General features: G+C 43.4%; 1 long non-coding RNA gene across 25 annotated transcripts; it reads right to left on the bottom strand.

The window, feature by feature from the left end:
- Positions 1 to 1,598: 1,598 nt before the first annotated feature.
- LOC125532438 (uncharacterized) lies at positions 1,599 to 12,914 on the bottom strand. Of its 25 annotated transcripts, none has more exons than XR_015602518.1 (10): positions 12,135 to 12,911; positions 11,101 to 12,004; positions 10,268 to 10,775; positions 9,828 to 9,903; positions 9,530 to 9,735; positions 9,044 to 9,149; positions 8,317 to 8,414; positions 8,107 to 8,239; positions 4,429 to 5,261; positions 1,599 to 2,105 (listed from the first exon to the last, which is right to left on the bottom strand). It is a non-coding gene; the product is annotated as an uncharacterized LOC125532438 (long non-coding RNA). The 25 variants fall into 25 exon arrangements; XR_015602516.1 differs by having other exon boundaries at positions 1,600 to 2,105; positions 9,073 to 9,149; positions 12,135 to 12,910; XR_015602513.1 differs by having other exon boundaries at positions 1,600 to 2,105; positions 8,107 to 8,219; positions 12,135 to 12,909.
- Between the last annotated feature and the right edge of the window lie 553 nt (positions 12,915 to 13,467).

Below are 13,467 nucleotides of genomic sequence, written 5' to 3'. Positions count from 1 at the left end.
CTGCCGTGCTCACTTGGCAACAGTACTTCATTAAAGTCGCCCACAACAACCCATGGCTGATTGTTGGGTCCTACTATTCCACGAAGCAAGTCCCAAGTTTTATAGCGCTCACTAACCTGCGCATCCCCATATACAAAAGTGATTATTGTTTGCATATTCACTAACTCGTCAACAACAACATCAATGTGATACTCAGAATAACCAACATCTTCAAGCTTTATTTTCTCGTTCCAAATATTCCTAGGCCACCACTTCTGCCAGAGCTACTCACTGCAAAGCTTTTTTCATAGCCTAAAGAGTCTACCATATTCTCCACTCGGGAGCCCTCTATTAGGGTTTCAACAATACAAACTATAGACGGGGCAAGTTGCCTCATGAGATCGCGAAGCTCACGAACTGTCGCTGGTTTGCCAGCCCCATGACAGTTCCAGCATAATAAACTCATTGCGCCTGGCACGACCCCATCTAGGGGCCCGCCAAATGCGCATCAATGTGTTTGCTAGGAGTTGAGCTCTTCACTGGACCTTTATCTTGAGCTGTGGTTGTTGCCTTGTTCCTCTTCGGCTCCTGCTTCGAAGAAGGGCTCGGCGGTATTTCTAGGGCCGGCATTAGCAGCGGCATGTCACCCTTTCCATTGTGAATAGGAGGATTGGGGGGTTCTTGGGATCGGCAATAGGAGAAGCACCCTGCTACCTCTTGAGCACTGCGTTGGTTTTCCCTTGAAGAGGAAAGGGTGATGCAGCAAAGTAGTGTAAGTATTTCCCTCAGTTTTTGAGAACCAAGGTATCAATTCAGTAGGAGGCTACGCGCGAGTCCCTCGCACCTACACAAAACAAATAAATCCTCGCAACCAACGCGATAAGGGGTTGTCAATCCCTACACGGTCACTTACGAGAGTGAGATATGACAAATATGATAAGATAATATTTTTGGTATTTTTATGATAAAGATGCAAAGTAAAATAAAAGGCAATGAAAATAACTAAGTGTTGGCAGATTAATATGATGGAAGATAGACCCGGGGGCCATAGGTTTCACTAGTGGCTTCTCTCAAGAGCATAAGTATTTTACGGTGGGTGAACAAATTACTGTTGAGCAATTGACAGAATTGAGCATAGTTATGAGAATATCTAGGTACGGTCATGTATATAGGCATCACGTCCGAGACAAGTAGACCGACTCCTTCCTGCATCTACTACTATTACTCCACACATCGACCGCTATCCAGCATGCATCTAGAGTATTAAGTTCACAAGAACAGAGTAACGCCTTAAGCAAGATGACATGATGTAGAGGGATAAATTCATGCAATATGATAAAAACCCCATCTTGTTATCCTCGATGGCAACAATACAATACGTGCCTTGCTGCCCCCTACTGTCACTGGGAAAGGACACCGCAAGATTGAACCCAAAGCTAAGCACTTCTCCCATTGCAAGAAAGATCAATCTAGTAGACCAAACCAAACTGATAATTCGAAGAGACTTGCAAAGATAACCAATCATACATAAAAGAATTCAGAGAAGAATCAAATATTGTTCATAGATAAACTTGATCATAAACCAACAATTCATCGGTCTCAACAAACACACCGCAAAAGAAGATTACATCGAATAGATCTCCACGACAGAGGGGGAGAACATTGTATTGAGATCCAGAAAGAGAGAAGAAGCCATCTAGCTAATAACTATGGACCCGAAGGTCTAATGTAAACTACTCACACATCATCGGAGAGGCTATGGTGTTGATGTAGAAGCCCTCCGTGATCGATGCCCCCTCCGGCGGAGCTCCAGAACAGGCCTCAAGATGGGATCTCGTGGATACAGAAAGTTACGGTGGTGGAATTAGGGTTTTGGCTCCGTATCTGATCGTTTAGGGGTACGTAGGTATATATATAGGAGGAAGGAATACGTGGTGGAGCAACAGGGGGCCCACGAGGGTGGAGGGCGCGCCTGGGGGGGTAGGCGCGCCCCCCTACCTCGTGGCTTCTCTGTTGGTTGCTTGACGTAGGGTCCAAGTCTTCTAGATCTTGTTCGTTCCAAAAATCACGTTCCCGAAGGTTTCATTCCGTTTGGACTCCGTTTGATATTCTTTTTCTACGAAACTCTGAAATAGACAAAAAAACAGCAATTCTGGGTTGAGCCTTCGGTTAATAGGTTAGTCCCAAAAATAATATAAAAGTGAATAATAAAGCCCAATAACATCCAAAAGAGAAGATAATATAGCATGGAGCAATCAAAAATTATAAATACGTTGGAGACGTATCACACCCCTCTTGCGACTCCGCTCTCCCTCTGTCATTTCAATGTCCACCACATTCTGCTCAGTTTCCTCCTCTTTCCTGGACGTGTTAGGATTCTGCTACATGCCACCTCTACCTCTTCCACGGCCACCACGACCCCTGCCTCGACCACCTCTATTTCCAGAGCTTTCTCCAAGCCCTCTCCCCGGGCCTCTAAACCACGTTGCTCTCAGATCCTTAAACACTAGTGCCTTCGGGGGGTGAACCCCGTCCCCGCACTCTTTGAAAGTATGCCCAAGATATCTACAGACCGCACACCAGTCAGGCAGCCTTTCATACTTGACCCTGAAGAGCACCCTCTGAACCTCTCCCTTCTTCTTCACTACCAGGGAGACGGCGTTCTTCAGCGGTTTCGTGACATCAATGTTAACACGCACACATGCGAAATTCCCTTCAAAGTCTCGCACCATTGGTTCGGCATAGATGAACTCCCCAACTGTCGATGATAATGCTTTGATCTTGGAGAAGTATCCTTGAGGAAAGTCGTGTATGTGCACCCACATCTCAACTTTATTGAGCTCTATGGAAGAGGGCTTAGTGAATCCATCATAGTGTGCCATCACCACTACCTTCCCTTTGAAGTTCCATGGTCCATCCTCCATAACACGTTCCCAGTCACCAATACACGAAAACTGCAATGTATAGAGGTTTTCCTCGAGTGGTTTGATCTTCACCTCTTGGGCTAGATCCCATGCCACCCTCATGTTCCAAAAAAAACCAATACTGGTTGTAGGGTTTGTCGATATGAACCCTAGCTATCGCCATCCAGCGGGTCGCCTCCTCCGGGAGTTCATCCTCTTCCACGATCACATCCTGCAGATCATCCTCCTGGAGTCCCAATTCTGCCATCATCGCCTCGAGTTCAGAGAAGCCCGAGCTTTCCGTTGCTTCAGCCATCGATCTGATCTCTTGCCCGTGGTTTCTTTTCCACGGGCGGTAGGAACCCTAGCTATCCCGGTCTCGCGCCCGCTACCGTGACCCAGAGGCCTCGGCAGACCGGTGATGGAGAAGGACAGCAAGGGAGTGGAGATCTCTACGGGGGACCGCCGTCGCCGCCGAGAGGAGCAGGAACCCTAACGAGAGGGGATCAACTGACAATGCCGCTGTATATGGCAGAGGTAAATTTGGTTGCTGATCGGAAGTGCTAGGATGGGCTGCCTGAGTGTTGGTTTGCTGGGGCCTTATATATATATATATATATATATATATATATATATATATATATATATATATATATATATATATATATATATATAATATTTATATATATATATATATATATAATATTTATATATATATATATATCACACGTAATATTTCCTGAACCGAGGGCCTCAAAATTTTCGGGGCTTGTGTGCTCGGCCAATTTGGCCTGCCTTTTCAACGGGCCTACTGCAAATTTATACTACCACCCGTGGTCGAGGTGGATGGATCCCTGATGGGGGAGCTCCTATACGGCGCTGCAGGCGCCCGTTCGTGCTCCTGGCGCCTGCAGCGCCCCGCACTGGGCTGGCCCATGAAACGCAAAGCCTGGCGAATGCAAAAGCTCGCAAAAGAAAACGCGAAAAAATTTCTATATACAGATTTTGAACTCACCACATGAGCTACTTGCTTTCTATGATTAGTAACAGAGGCAAACGCTTAATAACAATGCTGCAACGCCGTTTCATTGCAAAAATCTATCACACCACTTAATTTTTTTGAACAAAGAACGTATAATCCATGAATTGAAAGGATAAGTTCACGAAAATGGAAAAAGTTCGTGAATTCGAAAAAAGTTCATCGGATTTGAAAAAGTTCATCAAATTCGAAAAAAAAAATTGTGAATTTGAAAAAAAGTTCATCAAATTTGAAGAAAGTTCATAGAATTTTTTTAAATCATTGAATTTCAGAAGAAGTTCATCGAATTTGAAAAAGTTCATCAAAATTCAAAAAAGTTCAGCGAATTTGAAGAAAAGTTCAACAATTTATAAAAAAAGTTCATCGATTTTCAAAAAAGTTCACAAATTTAAAGAAAAACTTCAGAAATTTTAGAAAGCGCGCAATAAATAAAACAAAAAAGATGAGAAAAGGGGAAAATGAATAAACCGAGCTGAAGAACAAAATAAAAAGAGAAAAATGATCTACCTTTACAGTCATGAGTGGATAGCCTGGTGGCTAGAGCCGAGCCCTTACGACAGAACGGTTGCGAGTTCCATTAACTGTAGCGCTCTTTTTTGACCTTCTGAAAAACAAGAAAAACAAGAATGAAAAAATAGAATGTGCCGGTCCAGTTTGGACTGCTGCAGGCGCCCGTTTGCAAATTACACTATAACGGGCGCCTGCAGCGCCAAATAGGAAATGCCCCCTGATGGTGGGTTGTTCGTCCGTACATGCTACAATATCCTTTCCCTTGGAACGTTGTGTTTGTCCAGTTCATACTCCATCCCGGCGCTCTTTTTTGACCTTTCAAAAAACAAGAAAAACAAGAATGAAAAAATAGAATGTGCCGGCCCAGTTTGGACTGCTGCGGGCGCTCGTTTGCAAATTGCACTGTAACGGCCCCCTGCAGCGCCAAATAGGAAATGCCCCTGATGATGGTTTGTTCGTCCGTACGTGCTACAGTATCCTTTCCCTTGGAATGTTGTGTTTGTCCGGTTCATACTCCATCCCGGGACGTGCACTTGCCATTAATGGGATGCAGCCGGGGGAAACGGGAAAGCTGGACGATCCCCTGCACGCCCGTCTTCTGCAACAATCCTGTGTGCATCGTCCACTCCTGCCGTGCTGCGTGCCGCGGCAGGTTGTAGCTGTGTCAGGCAGGCAGGCAAACAGTAGTAGTACTCCACTCGCAACTTGTTGGAAAACAGCGAAGCCCGCCGCCCGGGCTGCCGCCGTCTGGCAGAGCACACTCGATAGCTCACCTTGGCTCTGGTCGCGGCTAGTTGCTCCGCGCGGCGATCGAACGTGCCGGGCTGCACCTGCACGTCGTCGCTAATTTTTTTAAAATACTATATTTTTATTAATTTACAGAAATAATACGCTGATTAATTATTATTTTTAAAAGTTATATAAACGTAATGCATGTTAAAATTTTCATGTATAGAAAAAATAGCTAGTAACAATCGGATAATAATTGATGCCCACTTTACTTGCAATGTAATTTGATAAAAAAATTAGACGATGTATACATAGAAATCAATGATCCAACTATTAATCTGTTACAAATAAGATCAATGTCAGAATATTGTCTTTAGCATCATTCGCACGATATTTGAGCAAATATAATAAAAACTTCTTTCTCAACTCATAACCATCCAGCACAAGCAATATATCTACCTAGTATGAGTACTTTATGTGGAAAAGGTCTAAAAATATGCAACGGAGAATACTCATCGTGCAAACCGGATGAACCAATTCTTTATTATTTCATGAGGGCATAAAATCAACAACAAAATAGTCAGACACGTCCTTGCAATTTCCTAAATTAATATTATCTTGAATGTGGTGCTAACAAAAATAAATGCATGTATCTTGCATGTTATGATAATAAAATATATAAATTTATCCATTCATGCTCATTGGAATACCAACAAAAATATACTTTGTAATTTAGATATGTCGGAATTTCAGCCGGGATCGCAATTTTGAGTGCATCGTTGAATTGCCTCGCAAAATCTTGTAATTTCACTAAATGACTCAGAGTTTTAATCTCTGGCGACTATGATGTATGGATAGGGTCTAAAATATACACACGGTGTACAAGTTTGTTGCTGAAGTACAATATGTATCGGGCGATGAATGCATATAAAAAATAAATCCACAAGTGGTATATATTAGAAACCATAAATCATGAAACAATGGACAAGAGACCTTACTTAACAAGTCACCCCAAGTATGCTATCAAACAGTGTTGCCAACATCTGAATATTTGGCTTCACGCAGAACTCTCTCTCCTCACATCCGCGCGTCCGCGCCTTTCCCCGCCGCCTCCCTTCCATCGTTGGTGTGGCGAATCGTCTTCACCCTTTCACGGCATCGGTCGACCCATCCTATCCCTGCCATCCCCCCTTCCCCCGGTCGAGCCTGTACCCACATCCTCCTCTCCCCGCTATGGCATCGTTGGCCTCCTTCTCTGATGGCAACCCCTCCCGCCACCACATCAGCATGGAGCCCATGCGCTCGCCAATCAGGCATCCTAGTCAGCTGGATCCTATTGTTCGGTGCAGAAAGGCTCGCCGCTGACAGCGCCCTCGTCTCTACAACTGGCACAAAGGTGTGACGCGGCGAGGAGGAATGACGCCCACATCGTTTACATGAGGCACAATGGTGTGGCACAACGAGGTGGAGAGACGGCACCCTCATCGTCAACATCGAGCACGCCGATGTGGCACAGTGAGGAGGAATGGCACCCTTGTTGTCTAAATCATGTCGTGTGTTTTTTCCGCCACAAGTCTTCATCTTGTCTTCGTCATCTCATCTCCGCCCATAACTCGACTTGCCTCCAATCCAAGTCTCTCTGCTATAGCATGCAGTTTTTCATCACATCCTAAATATATCCACATTCCATTGTGCATGCCCTACTTCCTCCCTGACGCGTGTCTTCTTCGCACTAACTTTATTTGCTCTGTTGGCAATGCAGATGTCACTTCGCAACAATTAGCAGCCCCTTGATGCATCAATATATGAATATATACAATATTAGATGATGAGGGTTATATGATACGATGAGATTTATGGCACTACATTGGGTGTAATACCCATGCGTTGCCAAATCCTATATATTTAAGAAGTTCACCCCCACTACTTGATTTATCTCAACATGTAGCATAGACACCTCAGCATCTAATCACATCGAGCCACGTCATATCTCATGCAGTCCCACTCAAGCCCACCTCCTCAGGCCTGACCTATAAACTCCATCATCAATTATTTTATTTTTCCTATTTGTTTGCGGGGCTATGCTTGCCTCTACTGTACTCTCATCCAGCAGTTCCGTAAGCCTAACAGTCAAGACTCAACGCCAGCCGTCTAGCCCGAAATTGTTTTGCTCTTCCGCTTCTGAAACAGACGACGCACTTTCCTAGCCCATATACATCGTCTCACCTCCCCACAAAAATTTCTCTCCAACCAATAAACGGTGGTCCACACATCTCATCTTCCGTCCTATCGATAAGGTGCAGCCGACAGAGATGATATTCAGCGCGCAACCTCATGCTCACGCCAAGATGGGCCTTGATGATGCACCTGAACGATAGCGCATCGCCGGCGGCGCCTTGGCTTTTGCCCGTTGCCAAATAAACACTAACGAAGGAACTAACGAAGGAAGCCAAGTAAATGCTCGTTAGTTATACCATGGAGCAAACCACTCAAGTGCTTCTTGGTAATAAAATCCCTAAAGAGAATTTACTATGATTGTAGACGTGTACCACTTCATCTTTGACAATTTCCTTCTGAACCCATATTGAGCTAGATCTCTCTGACAACATATGATAAATATTGTTTTGGCAGTACATGCTGCATGCTTGTGGTTCCAAAAAAATGATAGATTATATGGCACTACAATGTTGCATTCTTATATTATCACGACACATGTTGGTATTATACATAAAAGATTAATTGACAGTTAGCCTGCATTTAAGAATCAAGATTTGTCCCTGCTAAAATGTGAATAACTAATTATATCTCATCATTTTGAAATCAACACAGAAACCGCATTGTAAATTTGAGAAATGGTAGTTATGCAGCAATCAGTAAGCTAACAGATTTAACTAAATTGATGACTGAAGTCTGAAAAATGAGAATATATATATTTAACTGAATTACCAATGGCCTTAGGTTGCAATATGGTATCCTGGGCTGTACAAAAAGTGCAAGTAGTGCAGTCCTTTGGCCAACCCCGCCGCAATCCTATTCTTGGTGTCCCAAGTATGTCACCGCTAAATAAAAAATTATTCGTCTAACTGAGACAATTTATGTATGCAACAATACACATTTATAAGAAAATATACCCAAATTAAACTATACAAGATTCACCTTATGCTAGGAAAGAGCTTTTCCTTATTGTTTATATGGCTCTTGTAAGGAAGGAACAAACTTTCCTCTCCAGATCTCTATAAGTGATCCGAGCATACCTTCCAACAAAGCATAGATAAAACTTAAAAACCCTGTAATTTTTCGAACTCCTTAAATAGAAAAAACAAGAAACGCTGTCAATGTTCAACTAAATATTTGTTGTTTTGGTAAACTTCAGAGAACAGGGCATGCTCATGACAGGGACTATGTGATGCCAACACCAACAGACATCTGACATAGTTAATGAACTCTAGTAGAAGCGTTGATCAAAAGGAAGATAATCTGGAGTTCAGCTATATTCTTATAAGTACCTTCTAACCTCACAGAATCTAGAATGTACATTGGTAAGAAATCTTGGACATTATATCCTGAGTTATATAAATCAGCTCATAAGGAATAACGACTGGGTGAGTTGTAAAATTAGTTGTGGTATATTTGCAACAGAGAGCGTCATGGCTGCCTCGACATAAGGCGGCAAATAGGATTTCATTACAAATCCTGAAACTCACTTTTGGGTTCTAATTATTTAATCCTTGCTATGAAACACAAAAACAAACAAAGGAACCATTTATTATTTGGGAGTGTCGAAACCAGACTATATACTATCCATGGCCATATGGCAAACCATCAGTTAGAGCATTTCAATCAACTATAACAACAGAATGTACAAGTGTGTATAAGTAAGAACCTTGGTAGAACAGATGTCTGCGTAACTACCTCAACATATGTGCAGCACTAAGTCATGGTCGAATTATATGATTACTTCATGTGTTAACTTCCTCGACACTCTTATCCTGTAATCTAAATCTCAATGAGCATTTGCTGGTTCAGCCACAACCATCCATCAAAATACACGAGATAAATGCAGATAATAATTTATATCCTTGATCTACTGAGGATATCTATACAGACTAGACCTTCATGTTTTACCAAATATGAAGTCTGATTTTCGTGGAATATTCATGTTGGTGGAAGCACTTCATTTTCAACAAAATACAGAAGATACAAAACCAACCTTACTTAACCTAACGTTATCCCCTAGGCCTCCCTCTGTAAATTTTAGTTTGATCAAAATGATGATGTTATCCACAGTCATACTACCCAAGAACAATTGGATGTTCTACAGAGAAGCTATGCATTACAGAGGAAAGGTTTAGTTTTTAGAAAGCCACACCTCCGTCAGCCCCGGCTGTCCTCCTGGCACCTGGGAGCGGGTATCCTGTATGTATAAGGTGTCGTTTCTTCTCTTCCCTGTAAGCCTCTGCCTCGGCTCTCCAGCCTTCTCGCCCTCCTCCTCTGACCGGCGGCAACCTCCTTGTGCATCATCTCACCCACCTCCTCATCCAGCAAATCATCGTAGTAATTAGGAAACTATGGCATCTGCACAATTATCCATGCTATTATAGGATCTATCAATTCAAAATGAGTGAAAATAGTGGGAGTTATCCCACTCTCCGAAATTGAATTTTTACCTTGCCGCTGAAGCTGCTCTAGAACTACATCGCGAGCAGCCCAGAGAACAAAGTCACCACAAGGTGCTCTAGTCATCTATAGTATCAAAGCCAGCAGCTAAAGAAAATTAGTTACAGTTTGCAGCATAGGAAATCACAAGCTAGCTAGTACATGCTAAATAAAACTTCTAAATTCAGATTGAATAAACATCTAGATTCAACTAAAAGATGATGTTCCACACCGAGATAAAATATGACACCCTCTTTTGCCTAGAACTTAATCATGTATACTGGCATACATACATCACATAAAAGGTAATACATAGTCAGATCATTACAAGTCAAAACTATATCATCAGCCAGGGCTTGGATTGGTACAAACACGTGTGTAGAACGATACTGAATTTATCATAGGTAGAGATAGAGACTCCATAGAATGCAAAGCTAGCAGCATTACCAACCTCATCGAGCAGCAAGAGAAGGGAAGAACACGACAATTGGGAGGGCTGAGGCAACAACGACAATAGAGCGTCATCCAGCGGAAGCAACACAAATACCAGGAGACGCAGCGTACTTCACATCTTCAGGTTGATGGGAAGATCTGGTCCTGCGGCTTTTTCAGGCTTCAAAGCTTTCAAGGGGTACATGCCACTGCGCCGATGCGGATGGACCGACGGCAAGCACCGACCCGCACCTCAGTCAGGGGCGTCCATGGGGCGGCGTGCGTGTGACAGTTAGTGTTGATGCTAGAGCAAACAATGACTAAACGTAGCAGATCAAAACAAAATTGAGCTATTCAACACACATCAGAACTGACCTGCATGAAAATTATTTGTTTACTCATTAAAGTTATCTCTGAACCTGTGCTGATAAAACATGTTGCAGCCTCAGAAGCAAGCTTCATGCGTTGCTGATGCTCAAAATTGATGTATATATATTAACCCCACCGTCCCAATAAGGTGAATAAATCTGCGAAAGAAATAAACTTGGCTTAGACCCAAAAGTAAGCTAGCTTAAAAGAAATCATTACTGATGGCGCCAGTCATATAGGATTGCCCATAGCTTTTGCACTTTCTCTCTGCAATCAAAATCAATCACCATGACATAAATCAACAATATATACACGCCATTGCGAACATACAGAATGGGGAGAACCAAAACACCTTGATGTATTCATATCATCCATAAGTTGTAAGGATGGAGCTCCAAATGCAATAGCAAACATGAAACGTATTTCTTAACTGTGGTAAGACAAAAAAAATTAGGATGATTAAAACGAATTAGGAGGATGAACCTGGTGGGGAGGGTGTCGTCCAGAGCGGTGTAGAGTGGTCACTGGAGGTTAGCCTCCCTCCTCAGCTTCTTGGCGGACGAGGGCGGCTATGGATGGTGATGTATATGGTGAGCAGCCTCTGGCCTCCCCTGCTCCCCCATGATCCTGCTCGACGCCCGCGCTGCCCATTCACCGCCGCCATCGCTTGCCAAGTTGAGATTGAGTGAGAGAGAGAGAAAGAGAGAGAGAGAGAGAGAGAGAGAGGGGAAAAAATAGTGGAGGGAAAGCTCAGACACTGTTGCTCAGACAAAGAAAAGCAATCAGATTATAGGATACATGTGGTTTTAGAAAAAGCAAAAATGTAATACATACAACAGCCACTAAAAACTGTAACAAAGTTTGCTCAATTGATGCCAAACCTACTGTGAACTTCACGCTAGGCATAACAACATCCCCTCTATTTTTTCAGTTCAGAGCAACACAAAATGGAAACCTACTGTGAACTCGTTTTCTGATGGCTAGCAGCAACATAAAACAACAACCACTTATATAAACTGAACCAAAAAAGAAAATGATCCAGAACTGAACCAAAACGTCATGTCTCCGATTTCTGATATTTTTTCCTCCAATCTCCTGCAGACAAGAGAGCAGTATTGCACTAAAAATAAATAAACAAACTTGAGAATTTGAATACTACTGTAAGGCATAAGATGTCCTTGGCATAATTATAATAAAGAAGGGAAAAACTGAACCAAAATGTGGTGTGCACCTCACGTCCTCAATGGATGCATGCACAAGATGCTGCTGCAGGTGATAGATATTGTGAGCCACCTGGGGGTGAGGGTGGATAAGATTGGATGGGGGAAGCTCACCTCACGTCCAGGCGATTGCTGCTCCACTTCCTCTCCTCTGGCCGCTGTACCACCTAGAGACAAGTGAAGAGAGAGACACGCAGGGGTCAGAGGAAGAAGAAGCCGCCTGCACATCACTCACTCACTCACGTATCACAGGAACAATGAAGAAAACCAGAGGAAGAAGAAGGAAGGGGATCTGACCTAGGGCACCATGGGTGGGGCTCGATTGCTAGGGTTTCGGGCGGCGGCTACGGGGTGGAAGGAGGTCGCTTCGTGGTGGAGGAGCCGAGCCGGCGGCGGTCCTCTGCTGGTCGACGCAGCCAAATCCATGAGATCCAAATCCTTCGCTTTCGCTCGACGCGCTAGGGGCGGCTACGTTGGCCTCCCCAACTTGAGATCCAAATCCATCCCGTCACCCGTATTCCTTCCTCATCTGGCCATGGAGATCAGCTCATCTCTCCCGCGGCGGCGGGATCGGCTGCGGCGAACGGGTAACGCGGGGATCGAGGATACTCTGGAGGCCTCGATCATGCGAGCGCGAGGGCGGCGGCGAAGGGATGGATTTGCGATGGCTTCCGTCGAGGTAGCGCAGGGAGCGGCGGCGGCGGAATGCGAGTGCGATGGCGTGGTTCCCTCGAGGTCGAGGCCTCGCTCGCTCGCTCGCTGGTGCATGCCGTGGTTTTTTTTCATGGGTTAACCTTCTTCTTAGGTCTTTTTTCGTTGGTTAACCTTCGTAGGTCTATTTTTTTATATGGATGGATGCGGGTTAGGGCCTTAGGAGGAGGTTTTTTCGGTTTCTGGTGAATAAGTCAGAGATGGGAGGAGGTACCCAAAAAACCAGGAGAGGTGGGACGAAAATTGATCGGTGGAGACTACCAACTGCTCCATCTCTACTTCTAATGGACGACTTGGTGAATAGTCTGCGCGGTTTTTTTTCGCTGGTTTTTTTTTCGTCAGCCTCCCACCTCCGTTTTATTTTCGTCATCCTCCCACCACTTTCGTCTGGGTTTTTTTCGCCCCCCTCCCACCACCCCATCGGTTTATTTTTTTCACTATTTCCTTCTAAACAAACACTTTCCTACCGTACAAAAAGACACAGATCTAACTTTACTAAATTACCCAAATCAAACGATCCATCTCATCAATGCAATTTGCTTTAGGAAACATATAATGGATGTGAAGAAAACAAATAATAGACTATCCAAATCAATTGATCCATCTCGTCAATGCAATTTGATTTAGGAAACATATAATAAATTTTAAGGAAACAAATAACAGACTTTAAAGAAAAATCCAATTTTAAGGAAACAAATCAATCGATCCATCCAAATCAAACGATCCATCTCATCAATGCAATTTGCTTTAGGAAACATATAATGGATGTGAAGAAAACAAATAATAGACTATCCAAATCAATTGATCCATCTCGTCAATGCAATTTGATTTAGGAAACATATAATAAATTTTAAGGAAACAAATAACAGACTTTAAAGAAAAATCCAATTTTAAGGAAACAAATCAATCGATCCATCCA

This window comes from Triticum urartu, chromosome 5A (genome assembly GCF_056163025.1).
Source record: "Triticum urartu cultivar PI428250 chromosome 5A, HENAU_Tu73, whole genome shotgun sequence".
NCBI lineage: Eukaryota > Viridiplantae > Streptophyta > Magnoliopsida > Poales > Poaceae > Triticum > Triticum urartu.
This window is presented reverse-complemented; position numbering and strand designations above follow the sequence as displayed.